The sequence below is a fragment of the Thalassophryne amazonica genome, chromosome 1, assembly GCF_902500255.1.
Source record: "Thalassophryne amazonica chromosome 1, fThaAma1.1, whole genome shotgun sequence".
NCBI lineage: Eukaryota > Metazoa > Chordata > Actinopteri > Batrachoidiformes > Batrachoididae > Thalassophryne > Thalassophryne amazonica.
The window spans coordinates 100,313,207-100,326,056 of NC_047103.1; positions in this window are offsets into that span (position 1 = coordinate 100,313,207).

The window sequence follows — 12,850 nt, forward strand, 5'->3', positions numbered from 1 at the left end:
ATGTGAGGCGAAGCCGTCGCTGTCACACCAAACGCCAATCCCTCAGACAAGGAAACACTCCAGGAAAACGGCTGTAACAGAAGTTCAGGTTAAACACACAAAGTGTCTGTCAGCAGAGAAATTACCTTTGTAATGGTAGTCGATTTCTCGGCGGGGAGGTGGAGTTGCAGTCCGGCTTAAGTAGTGGTGTAGATGAGTGACAGCTGTCACTTCCTCTGGGTCTGGTGGTAGTGGGCCAGCAGTACCTCCTCTTCAGCGGCCCACATAACATATGTGCCAGGAGGCCTATATACAGTGACAAAGTAATACGGCTGATTTTTATTCTTCTGACCTTGGCAATACATAGCATCAAGGGCAAAGCAGATAATCAGATGTTCAAATGAGTTACAGTATATTTGTGACCCCCTACAAATAATAAACTAAACCTAGATTTATAAATAAGAGCAACACCTCCACCTTGCTTCTCATCATGAGGGAGGTGAGTAAATGTGTACGCTGGTGGGCAGGCCTCATTTAAGTGGAGGACAGCTGTAGTTTTAAGGCAGGTTTCACATAACGTCTGTGGACGCAGGCCACAGTTTCAACTTGATGAATTTCCCTCCCTGGCACATAAACTGCACTATCACCATAGTGGATTTTCTGCACTAATTTCCTTGCTAAGCTAATGGATTCCACATCCACAATTGTCATAAGCCTTGCAGGGTCTCTAATCACCTTCTCCGTGGCCTGCTGTAAAATCCTAATGTTACCCTCCCTGTATAGCTCTACCTAGCAAGTAGCTACACCTAGAAGTGGTGTCACCATGCTAACCTTGGCGATATGTATTGTAAATAAGTTCAGAGGTGGTATTAGGTTCCAAAAACAGCGCTTTCTATTTAAAAGTTTTTATTTCTCACTAGCTTTTACATAATATATAAGAAACATGCATATCAACACACAAAACAGAGCAGTTTTGATGAGACAAGTGACTGTCGTCATGGTGCAGCTCTACTCTTGCTGTCACCCACATCACTCAAGAACAAAACGAATCAGACTGAAACAGAATGTGTCTTTTTAACCCCTTAAAATACCTCTTAAATTACATCAAGTTTAGCCATCTTTGAACTTGTCCAAGGTCTGTGTCCCAGGAATGTTCCCTGTGAATTTCAAAATTCTGGCAGTAATAGGGCAGCACAGTCTCGTTTGGGGTTGGGCGCTAAAGGGGTAAAACATGACGCATATGACATAATTTCTCAATTTCCGGGGTACAAACCATGGCATTTTCAATGGGGTTTTGGGCAAATTACACACAAACAAAGTGAAAATGCAAAGAAAAAGTGATGATACGGTGGGAAAGTGGACATGTGTTGCAGTTTGTTTATGATCCAGAGCCCAAATGTGTCGAGGTGGTTTTGCAGGCGAGAGAATGGAGCTACTCTGGTTAGCTGTGTAGGCTAACACTTACCGACACGAGATCTCCTACCTTCTCGCCGTTTCTTCTCCACCGGGAACTGAAAAAAACCCTACTTTTCACAACTGGTTTGGTGATTGCAGCCGAAAACAAAACTGTACACCATTTATCTGTGTGAAGTTATGTTGTGTATATATTAAATGGAGGTCCTCGTAAGTGGACAAATCCCACGATATCACAGAGGGTTCAAATAAGACTACGGTCTCCTATAGAACTGGACTTATGCTGAGCACAGACAGATGGACAGAGGCACAGATGGACAGATGAAAAGCCTTTGTAATACCCAATGGCCATTTTTGATGGCCTCGGATAAAAATTAAAATGCTTTTTGAAGTGAAGTGCCATCTGTCAATGCATCATTCACCATGACTGACTTAGCTGCATATCAAGTAAAAGTAGTTTGAAATATCACACTGTCTGCACCAAGGGAAACACTTCTTGATATATCAAATTAAGTTTTTCCATGCTTGTGTGAAAATTAGATGCTGAGTTGCACGCTTCTGTTCAGTCTGCATCAAGCGCCTTTCAGCCGTGCAGCGTATTATCTCCCACTAGGATATTCAGCCAGAGCTTACTCGTACTCTGCTTTGTCTGAGGCTCACTGGGCTTATGAATGGCCAGTGCTGTGATGGAACATCTCAGCTGTTTCACAAACAGCTAAACACACCCCATTGTTTATTTTTACACTCTTTGACTAACGCTCCTTCAAGTCCATATTTATCAGTGCTCAATTTGATCTTGAGGGAAAACCCTGGTTTTAACTTTTCCTGTCTGAACTTATTTTTCTCAAATCTGCTTCGCATCACATCACACTCAGATTAGGTCCACAACAAATACAATTCACACTCGACTGACTAAAAGTACTACATTTGTTCTATCTTATGTATACATAATTTAACTTGAATTGTAGTCATTAAAAGTAAGTCCCTTCACTTGGGGTCACCATAGCAGATCCAAGGTGGGTGTACATGTTATTTGGCACAAGTTAGGATACCATTCCTGACCCAACTCCACATTACATTGAGATATGTGGCAGGGGTGGGGTTTGTAAACTTCTGCACTGAAACCAAGTAAACTAACCACTTGGCCACCACCCCTTTACAGTAAGTCTATTAAGTTGCTTCCTTGTTTTACCTTCAGGGTCACCACAGCAAATCTTAGGTGGATCTGCATGTTGAATTGACACGTTTTATGATAGATGCTGTTCCTTAGGGTCCCTTCACACATAAGATGAAAGACTCAGACTCACTTTTATTGTCACTCGACCCTTACAGGCAAAACGAAAAGCAGTTTCTCCAGGTCTTGGTGTAGTTAACTGGGACAATTTTTTTTTAACCTAACCTATTGTATAAACTTTTGCAATGTGCAATATGCGCATTCCTGTGGCCATAGAATATATATACAAGGCACAGGGTCGGCAGCAGCAGCAGTGTTAGAGTATCAAGAAGGTGCCAATGTGCATGTAGTGCAATGTTCACAGTTTGGTGGTGGATGTTGAACTGTTCAACAGTCTGACAGCATTCGGGTAGAAGCTGTTTTTCAGCCTGGATGTTTTTGCCCGGATGCTGCACAACCTCCTTCCAGAGGGAAGGGGTGTGAACAGACTGTGCGCAGGGTGGGTGGAGTCTCGGAGGATGCAGGTGGCTTTGTCTCTACATCTGGAGATGTAGATGTCTTCAATGGGTGGTAAGCTGTATCCGATGGTCCTCTGTGCAGACGTCACCACCCGCTGCAGCGCTTTCTTCTCCGCCACTGTGCAGCCACCATACCACACAGGGAGGCAGAAGGACAGGACACTCTCCACTGCACAGCTGTAGAAGGCTCAGGGCCTTCTACAGCTGTGCAGTAGAAGGTGTTCGGTCCGGCCCTTCCCAATTTCCTCAAAAAATAGAGACGTTGGTGGGCTTTCTTAATGACAGCCGTGGTGTTGGTGTGCCAGGTGAGAGTGTTGGAGAGGTGGACTCCAAGATACCTGATGGAGGAGACGATCTCCACCGCTGCTCCATTGATGTAGAGGGGGGAGGGGATGGTGGGGGCTGACCTGCGGAAGTCAACTATGTCCTTGGTCTTCTGGGTGTTGAGGATGAGGATGTTGTCTCCACACCACCGTGTCAGGTTCTCCATTTCTTGCCTGTACGCTGTCTCATCCCCTTGGCTAATGAGCCCGATCACTGCTGTATCATCTGCAAACATAACAACAAGATTATTCTTGTGCTGGGCTCTGCAGTCGAAGGTCATCAATGTGTACAGCAGTGGACTGAGCACACAACCCTGGGGTGAGCCAGTGTTCAGGATGATGGTGGAGGATGAGGTGGTGTTGATCGTGACACTCTGTGGCCTCCCAGTCAGGAAGTCCAGGATCCAGTTGCACAGTGCTGAGGGGACTCCTAGTTCAGCCAGCTTGGAAACCATTTTCTGTGGGATGATGGTGTTGAATGCAGAAGTGAAGTCCAGGAACAGCAGCATTGCATAGGAGTCCTTGTTCTCTGTGTGGGAGAGGGCCTGATGCACCACGATGGAGATGGCATCAGCTGTGGACCGGTTTTGCCTGTACGCATACTGGTGCTCGTCTACAGTCACATCGATGGCCTGCTTCAGGTGCCTCATCACCAGCCTCTCAAAGCACTTTGTGGTGATGGGGGTGAGTGCAACTGGCCTGTAGACATTGAGGCAGGATGGTGCAGAGGTCTTTGGCACAGGGATTATCCTTGATGTCTTGAGGCATGGCAGAACTCTGCCGAATAATGGTGGTGTTTCTTCCTGTTAAAAGGGAGTTTTTCCTTCCCACTGTAGCCAAGTGCTTGCTCACAGGGGGTCGTTTTGACCGTTGGGGTTTTACATAATTATTGTATGGCCTTGCCTTACAATATAAAGCGCCTTGGGGCAACTGTTTGTTGTGATTTGGCGCTATATAAAAAAATTGATTGATTGATTGATTGAATATATCCGCCACAACCTCAGACAGCTGGTGTGCACAGTCTTTAAGGACCCTCGCTGGTTTTCTGTCAGGGCCCGGGGCCTTTCGGGGGTTGATCCTCTGCAGCACGTTCCTCACCTCAGCTGTAGTGATGTTGGTGACTGGGGGGTCTTTCGGGGAGGGAGGGACTCGGGAGGAGGTGGTGGTGTTGGACGCCTCAAAACGCACATAAAAGGTGTTCAGAGTGTCCGAGAGTGCTGGGTCTGCAGAGCACTGTGCTACATTGTTGTAGCACAGTGTAGTCTGTGATGCATTTGATGTCCCTCCACATGCTCCGTGGGTCGTTGGATTGGAGGTGGCCTTGAACCTTGAGGGCATATGTGGACTTAGCTCTTTTTATTCCCGCTGACAGGTTCCTTCTGGCTGCTCTGAGTGCTGTTGTATCGCTGTCTTTGAATGCAGCATCACAAATTTTCAGCAGGGAGCGCACCTTTCCGGTCATCCAGGGTTTCTGGTTTGGCCTGATGGTGATGGTCTTGGAGGTGGTTACATTGTCTATGCAGCTCCGGATGTAGCAGTGCACAGTTGATGAGTATTTCTCCAGGTCCACATTGCTCCCTGTTGTTGCAGCTGCTCTGAACATTTGCCAGTCGGTGGTCTCACAGCAGTCTTGAAGCATCGACACAGCACCAGTTGGCCGAACAGAGATGGTCTTTGTGATGGTGTCCCTGCTTTTCGACACTGGACTGTAAGCAGGAAGCATGAGTAGTGAGATGTAGTCTGAGGCACCGAGATGGGGGCAGGGGGCTGCTCTGTAAGCTCCAGGTATATTTGTATACACTTTCTCCAGCATGTTTTCTCCTCGTGTGGCGATGTTTACATGCTGGTGGAATTTGGAGAGAATATCTTGGAGGTTTACGTGGTTGAAGTCCCCTGTTACTACATACAGCGCATCTGGATGTTTATTTTGATGCAAGCTGATGGACTTATGTAGCTGCTTCAGAGCGTCATTAAAATTAGCTTGTGGGGGGACGTAGACGGCTACAATAAACACTGCTGTAAATTCCTGCGGCAGATAGTGAGGGCGGCATTTTACTGTAAGATATTCTACAACTTCAGAGCAGTGTCTTTCCACCTCAGAACAGTTTGTGCACAAACCTTTGTTAATGTAGATGCACAGCCCTCCTCCTCTGGTTTTACCGGAGTGCTGCTGGTCTTTGTCCACATGGAAGAGTATCCGGTCATGTAGCTCGAAGACAGAGTCCGGCATGTTGTTGTTGACCCATGTCTCTGTCAGGACATAAACACTGCAGCTCCACATGTCCCACTGATGTAATCTCAGTCATAGCAAGTCCATTTTGTTATCCAGCGCACGGACATTGGGTAGAAATAGTGACGCGATAGCCGGTCTTCCGCTGTTAGCTTTTAGCTTGTTTAGCAGACCTCTGCATTTTCCCAGTTTTCACCCGCGTGCGCAGCACTTCCTCTTGGGTCTGAGCCAGCTCCAGCTGTGACTCGCTCTCAGGATCTTCAATCTGCCGAGCGTTGCCTTTAGGTCCGGGTGGATTCAGACATGACGGCAGTTGTTTAGCTCGAGCAAATCTTTGGAGCTGTATTTTATGCTCGTTGTGTTACTCGGAACACTAGAGCTGCTAACACCGCAAAAACTACTATTTTTACTAAGGAATACACCAGGAGCTAGAGAAGCCACTGCATTGATGTGTGCTGCCCATCTTGAAGAAAAAAAAAAAACGCAGAAACCGGAAGAAAATCCATGAACCAAAAACGAAACGGGGAACCACAAAACATTTCACCTGCTGTCGCGAAGAATGCATGTTCGGCCAGGCATGCACGATACCGCAGCAACAGTTTAGTGCATGCTCGTGTTCGCGTGCACAAACACAATGCAAGCACATGGAAAGTCGCACACACAGCAGCGGAGGGGAAAATTAATAAAACACCACAATTTACAATACTTATTTATTGTTATTAAAGAGCAGATTTAGCCTCCACCAAGACGTACACCAGGAATTAATGAAATGACATGGATCACTGTTCTCTCTTTCATGTTTTACATTAATTACCTGATGAACTTGAGCCGGCCAGCTCCTGAGTCATGAAGAGTCAGCTCCTGTCTCATGAAGAGCCGGGCTCTCACGTCGTGAACACATACAGCCAGCATGGCATGTCCAGCACGCAATGTGTCCGCTGCAAATGTGATCTGTGTTATAATTATTACAATGTGGGGAAATCCCGCAGTGACACACGCCTCGTAGGGGCATCCCGTGGGGTGATTTCCTGCATGGCACGACATTCACCAGCATTGTGGTGCGCTGATGCAGTGGTCAGCTGAAACAATATGTTTTAATTTATTCCCACGAGAGGACAGCATGCCGATGTCTGCCCTTCATGCTGTAGTTATGCGACTTAATATCCTACAAGGCAGTACAGGTGTTCCTGAGCTGTGACTTGCAAGCACAGATATCTGACCGTCTGCATGTTGCAGGGGAACACGCCCACCTCTATCAGCAGACCCCGCGGCTCACAGAACAAAAAGGCTCTCTATTGCTTTATCCTGTGATTTTTATGTTATATTTGTATTATTGTGTGTTTGATGACACACTCCACAGGCCATTTGTGTTGGGGCGATGGGGGACAACACACTCCACACACCATTTGTGTGTGTGTGTGTGGGGGGGGGGTCAGCACAGTTACGCCCATGTTTGTTGCGAGGTGACACCACACTCGTGTTGCACTTTGACAATTTTCAAAGACAGGCCAAATGTAGTCACCTGCTGTCTACTATCGTAGTTGGTGCACAAATAACCCCACCTTTTCTAAGTGTGCAGCGAGCACTGTTAGATGTTCATGTGTGACACCTGGAATTTGGCCGACACCTGCCGAGAGGGGGATTGAATGAGCACACGCACGGCATTCGCTGACTTTTGGCTGCTTGTGTGTGCAAATGGTTGTAGCGACAGGTGTACGAGGTGTTTGTGGTGACTCTGATTTTTCACGAATGGCATTCAATTCCTCCTTCATGCGTTTGTCAGTTTCAATCATGTTATGTGTGAAGGGGCCCTTACGCAACTCCACATTACATGGAAAAATGTGGCAGTGGTGGGGTTTAATCCAGGAACCTTATAGACTGAAATCAAGCGCATTACCCACGTGGCCACCATCCTTGCCTTTAAATTGTATGCATTCTGGACTTTAAAAATCAATTTTCATATCATTAAAAAATTATGATATTATTACATCTACCAAGGATGTAATAAAAATCACGGGCTTTTATTTATTTGTCTGTTAGCAGGATTACCTCAAAACTACTGCCTGTATTTTGACAAAAGTTTCACCACAGATAGATAATAGGGCAATGAAAGACTCAATAAAATTGTCAAGGTAATTCGGTGTAACAGTATAACTTCCCACCCTGTAACACCCGCCCCCCCAGGACAGACAACATTCCAACATTCCACTCTTGGAATTAACTCCAAAATGAGTTTAAACTGAAAGTTAGTGCCACTTAACACTTTTAAATCGCTCTTGAAACTGTAGATTTTTTACGTGATTGTATTATCTCCTTCAAGTGTCTGTTTTCTGTGTGTAACTGTGTATATAACTCTGTCCTGCCTCTTGGCCAGGACACTTGAAAAAGAGATTCTTAAAGGGTCCCTGCCATGCCATGACGTTTTTACATATTCTTGAAGAATAAAAAAAGTTTTTTTTCCACATGCTGTCTTTGTTTTTTGTTTTTTTTTAACCATAAAATTACACTGAACAAGGATTTAGAAGTCTCGTCACCCATATGAGAATTTGTATTTACCGCCTCCAAGCTTGACCTACTTTTTCCGCTACAACGTCATTTGAGTAAATGCGCACTGGTATTGGAGTGTAAACAAAGCAAGTCGAAGCAAGCACGAGTGTAACAAGTCTGTAGTTTTCCAGTAATTTTGTGAAAATGCTGAAAAGATGTGTAGCAGCGGGTTGTTCTAACTATCCCAGTGACACAGTGAGTCTGCACGTTTTTCCAAACGATGAGAAACTGCGAAAGGAGTTGACGAAACAGGTCCAAAGGACCAGAGCGGAATGGCATCCAACTCCAAGTTTGCATGTCTGCAGCCAACATTTTACCGACGACTGCTTCGAGGCAAGGCCATCCCTGAAAGAATCCTTTGGCTTTAAAGTGCACTCCAAACGCATTCTGAAACCAAATGTGGTTCCAACTATATTCAAAAGGAAAGCAGAGGCTCCAGCAGGCCAGCATGAGACCTAGCTCCCCAAGCAAAAAGAGCGCAAGTCATCATCTGTTGCGAAGTTGACCCATTGTAGGGTGAGTGTGTCGCTTATAAACTGATTAAAAAAAAAAAAAAACTTGAGCAGTATGTGAATTTCATGGTTTCTGAAGAACCACCAGATGTGATTTATTTTGGATCTATATTAACTATATGAAAGCCCAGTTATTATGTACATCAATAGCATATGCAGCATTTAGCGGATTTATAGTGAAATGACTATTTTTATAATTATGTGCCAGGGTTGTATTGGTTTTACATGTACGAGGTCTGTGAGAAAAGTATCCGACCTTTTTATTTTATGCAAAAAATATATGGATTTGATTCATATGTTTTTATGTCAGACAAGCTTGAACCTTCGTGCGCATGCGTGAGTTTTTCCACGCCTGTCGGTTGCGTCATTCGCCTGTGGGCAGGCTTTGAGTGAGCACTGGTCCACCCCTCTCATCGTTGTTTCATTGCGAGGAAATGGCGGAATGATTTGGGCTTTTTTTCCATCAGAATTTTTTCAGAAACTGTTAGAGACAGGCAGCTGGAAACCATTTGAAAAATTTATCTGGCTTTCAGTGAAAATTTTACGGGCTTCACAGAGAATGAGTGTTACTACAGCTTTAAGGACGGCCCACAATGGCGCATGGCGTGCTGCGCTCCGAGCCGCCATCGAGACGCAGAAACCACCACATCATTTCTAAACGGATGGCTGTGTGGAGCTGGGTCCGTCGTGTGCAATTTCTCTGGTTATCACAAGAACTGGACATCAGCCATTTTCCAGCAGATTTCACTTTTAACAAGAGATTTTGTCATGGAAAGCTGCGCGGAGGCTTCGCGCATCACGACCGATTCGCTGATTAAGCGAGACAAAGGAACACCTCCGTTTCGGAGTGTTAGAGGACAAGTTGGGACATGCCTATCTCGGCTTTCAGTGCTTACCAGTCGAGTGAGTATAAGAGAAATTGTGGAGAGCTGGGAGTGCGGCGAGCCGTGCGCCACTGTGGGCCGTCCTTAAAGCTGTAGTAACACTCCTTATTCTCTGTGAAGCCTGTAAAATTTTCACCGAAAGCCAGATAAATTTTTCGAATGGTTTCCAGCTGCCTGTTTCTAACAGTTTCTGAAAAAACTCTGATGTAACAAAAGCCCAAATCATTCCGCCATTTCCTTGACGAGAGGGGTGGACCAGTGCTCACTCAAAGCCTGCCCACAGGCGAATGACGCAACCGACAGGCGTGGAAAAACTCACGCATGCGCACGAAGGTTCAAGCTTGGCTGACGTAAAAACATATGAATCAAATCCATATATTTTTTGCATAAAATAAAAAGGTCGGATACTTTTCTCACAGACCTCATATATAGCATAGTTATGTAGCTTTATTATACTTATATTTGTTAGTTATTTTTTTATATAATAAAAGAAACATATGGATGAAAAAATAATTATCCCTTGTCGCATTCCTTTTTAAATTGCAGGAGATTGCAGATATTCTATCACATGGTGCTACAACTTCAGGTACAAGTGAGATGGAAACAGAGCAACCTGCTGAAGCCTCGAGCCTGGCCCCTGTTGACATTGTGGTAAGTGGATCTAAGACATGTACCTGGCCTGTATCTTCTCTGCTTTAAATATGGCTCACTAATGGGAACAGTGTAACAACAGAAATTTGGATAAACAAGACATAATTCCTAATAATTGTTCCAAATAGTTTTTGTTACTAAATGTTTATTGTACCTATGTGGAACAAAATGGATGTTTACAATTTCCTCATGTGTTGACATAATTTTAATACAGATTCTGTTGTCACTTTTCTTTTTCACTAAATGACAACTATGACCTGTAATATGCAGACACAGCCAGAACCTAGACGCTCAGTTCGTGTTCAGGTTAATTTGCGAGCAAAGACAAGCAGAAGAACAAAAGGTAAATGAATTGTTGTATGTACTGGTATTCTACTTGAACATACTGCAATTTTTAAAGTTTATGATGCCTAACAGACTTCACGATAAGTATAATTATTGAACTTGTTTACCTGTAGGTATTCAGACAACAACTCAATGTCATGATACCGCTACACAAACTGACCCTGAACTGTTCAGCCAAGCAGTCACTGAACCTGATAAAGCACAGCATTATGACTCCTCCAGCAGCAGTCCTGCAGCTCCAGAAGAAGACAGTGATTACATTCCCTCGTCAACTCCAGCTGACAGCTCATCAGAGAGAGAGAGCAGCCAGGAAGACCACACACTAGACATGGACACTTACTTTATTGTGGCCTGGGCCAGTTTATTCATGCTGCTAAGACTGATGTCATGTACAAAGTGCAATGAGCAAAACCTGGAATACACGAGGCACATCCAAGGTACATACCTTCAAGTAACCACCAAGTGTCCCTCCTGTAATGAAGAAAGAAGGTGGAACAGCCAATCTGTCACAGGAAGCATACCTACAGGAAACATCATGCTGTCTATGGGTATAATCGCTAGTGGTGCTCTAGCTACACAGGTGCTTCGAGTGTTTTGAAAGGTTGTGATGCCTATGTGAAGTATGTCCATTGTTTTCATATCATATAGTTTTCATATAGTAATACTAATTTAGCAAGGATTTTCATTACGATACAATACTTTTACTTTTAAAGGAAAAGAACTGTGAAGAATTGTCCATATGGGTGAATAGCATCATAAGTCACCTGTACTGGTCAGCTGTCTCAACCCCTGCTGACCAGCCTGATATCATTGCAAAATGAGAATCTTTGCTAAACCACATTGTGAATGTTCATCGTCATGAAAACACAAACTTTCCAAAATGTCAGCATAAGATATTATTATGGAAGATATGGAAGAGAGGCTAGAAAGAAGTGGTTAAAGCCAGGTAGGTTTTTGTCCATGGTTGCCTTACAAAATAGATGTATTGAATTTTTTTTTTTATTAAATTTGACACTCAAATATAAAAAATAATCAATGATTTGATTAAGTATTCTTGTGTATGATTTTGTTGTTTTATTGTCTTTTAACTGCCAGTATTTGTTGTTGTTGTTTTTTTTTTTGTTTTGTTTTGTTTTGTTACCCTATAACAGATTCCCACTTGATGGTAAAGCTGAAGAAGGTTATACTTAGAAAGCGGCTTCTGAATGACATCAGGCAGGTATCGGCCAAGAACAGACTTCCACATTTGAGGCATTTCACAGTCTGCTGAACCATTTTGCACCAAAAACCTATTCCTTCTCATATCAGAGTCAGCTTTGCAGGCAAGTTGTCTATGTTTTCTCAATAACACCCTAAATGTGATACAAGTTTTGATTAAAGATGTACTGTATGTGTATTTTAGACATTAAAGTCTCCATTTAGCATATTCTTTTTTTCATGACTATTATGCTGATAAAATTTGACAAGAGATACAGAAGTAAAAGTTTTCGTTTATTTAGAAATCTTTTTTTTTTTCCCATGCCATGTGTGTGGATCAGGAGGTCTGGGCGGCTTTGCTTGAGCTGCTGCCCCCGCGACCCGACTCCGGATAAAGCGGAAGAAAATGGATGGATGCTTTGAATTAAATGTGAAGAATTAGCAATCACAAGAAACTGACTTATAAATGATTAAATATATACAGACTGTACAGAAATGTTATTTTTAATGATTTTAGAACAAACTCTTGAGCTTAAGCTGAGTCCAGAAAAAAACTGACCAAATACCTCACATAGAAGACCTAAGAAATTATCAGCTTACTATTAAAAGAATTAGGCTAATATTGAATATAGCTTGGTGCGTACAGGTCCCATAAGTGTGGCATGTTGTGCCGCTGAAATAATTTTTTCAGACACATACAAACACACCCCAGTCCAGGTCCACAAAATGATAATTTATAAGAAAAGGTGGTGAGTGAACAAACCATTTTGTGTTTTGTAAGCGGCTTATATCCTCCTCCACAGCGCCTTCGTTGTTGTCATTCTCTGACACCTCCGCTTCATCCTCGTCTTGTCACGTCAGCTCATACATATATGGTTGGAGGCCCTCATTATCTTCACCATCGCATCATTCATCAGAACCTTCATCATCTTTTTCAAAAACAATCGATATGTCACTTAAATCTTCGCTATAATCGCTCACTATATCTTCGCTGTCCGTGTCTGCCATATTGGTAAACAGAGCCGCACTTCGACACATTTACTCGCTTGACGTCACATCCATTGCAGCGAAAAGTAG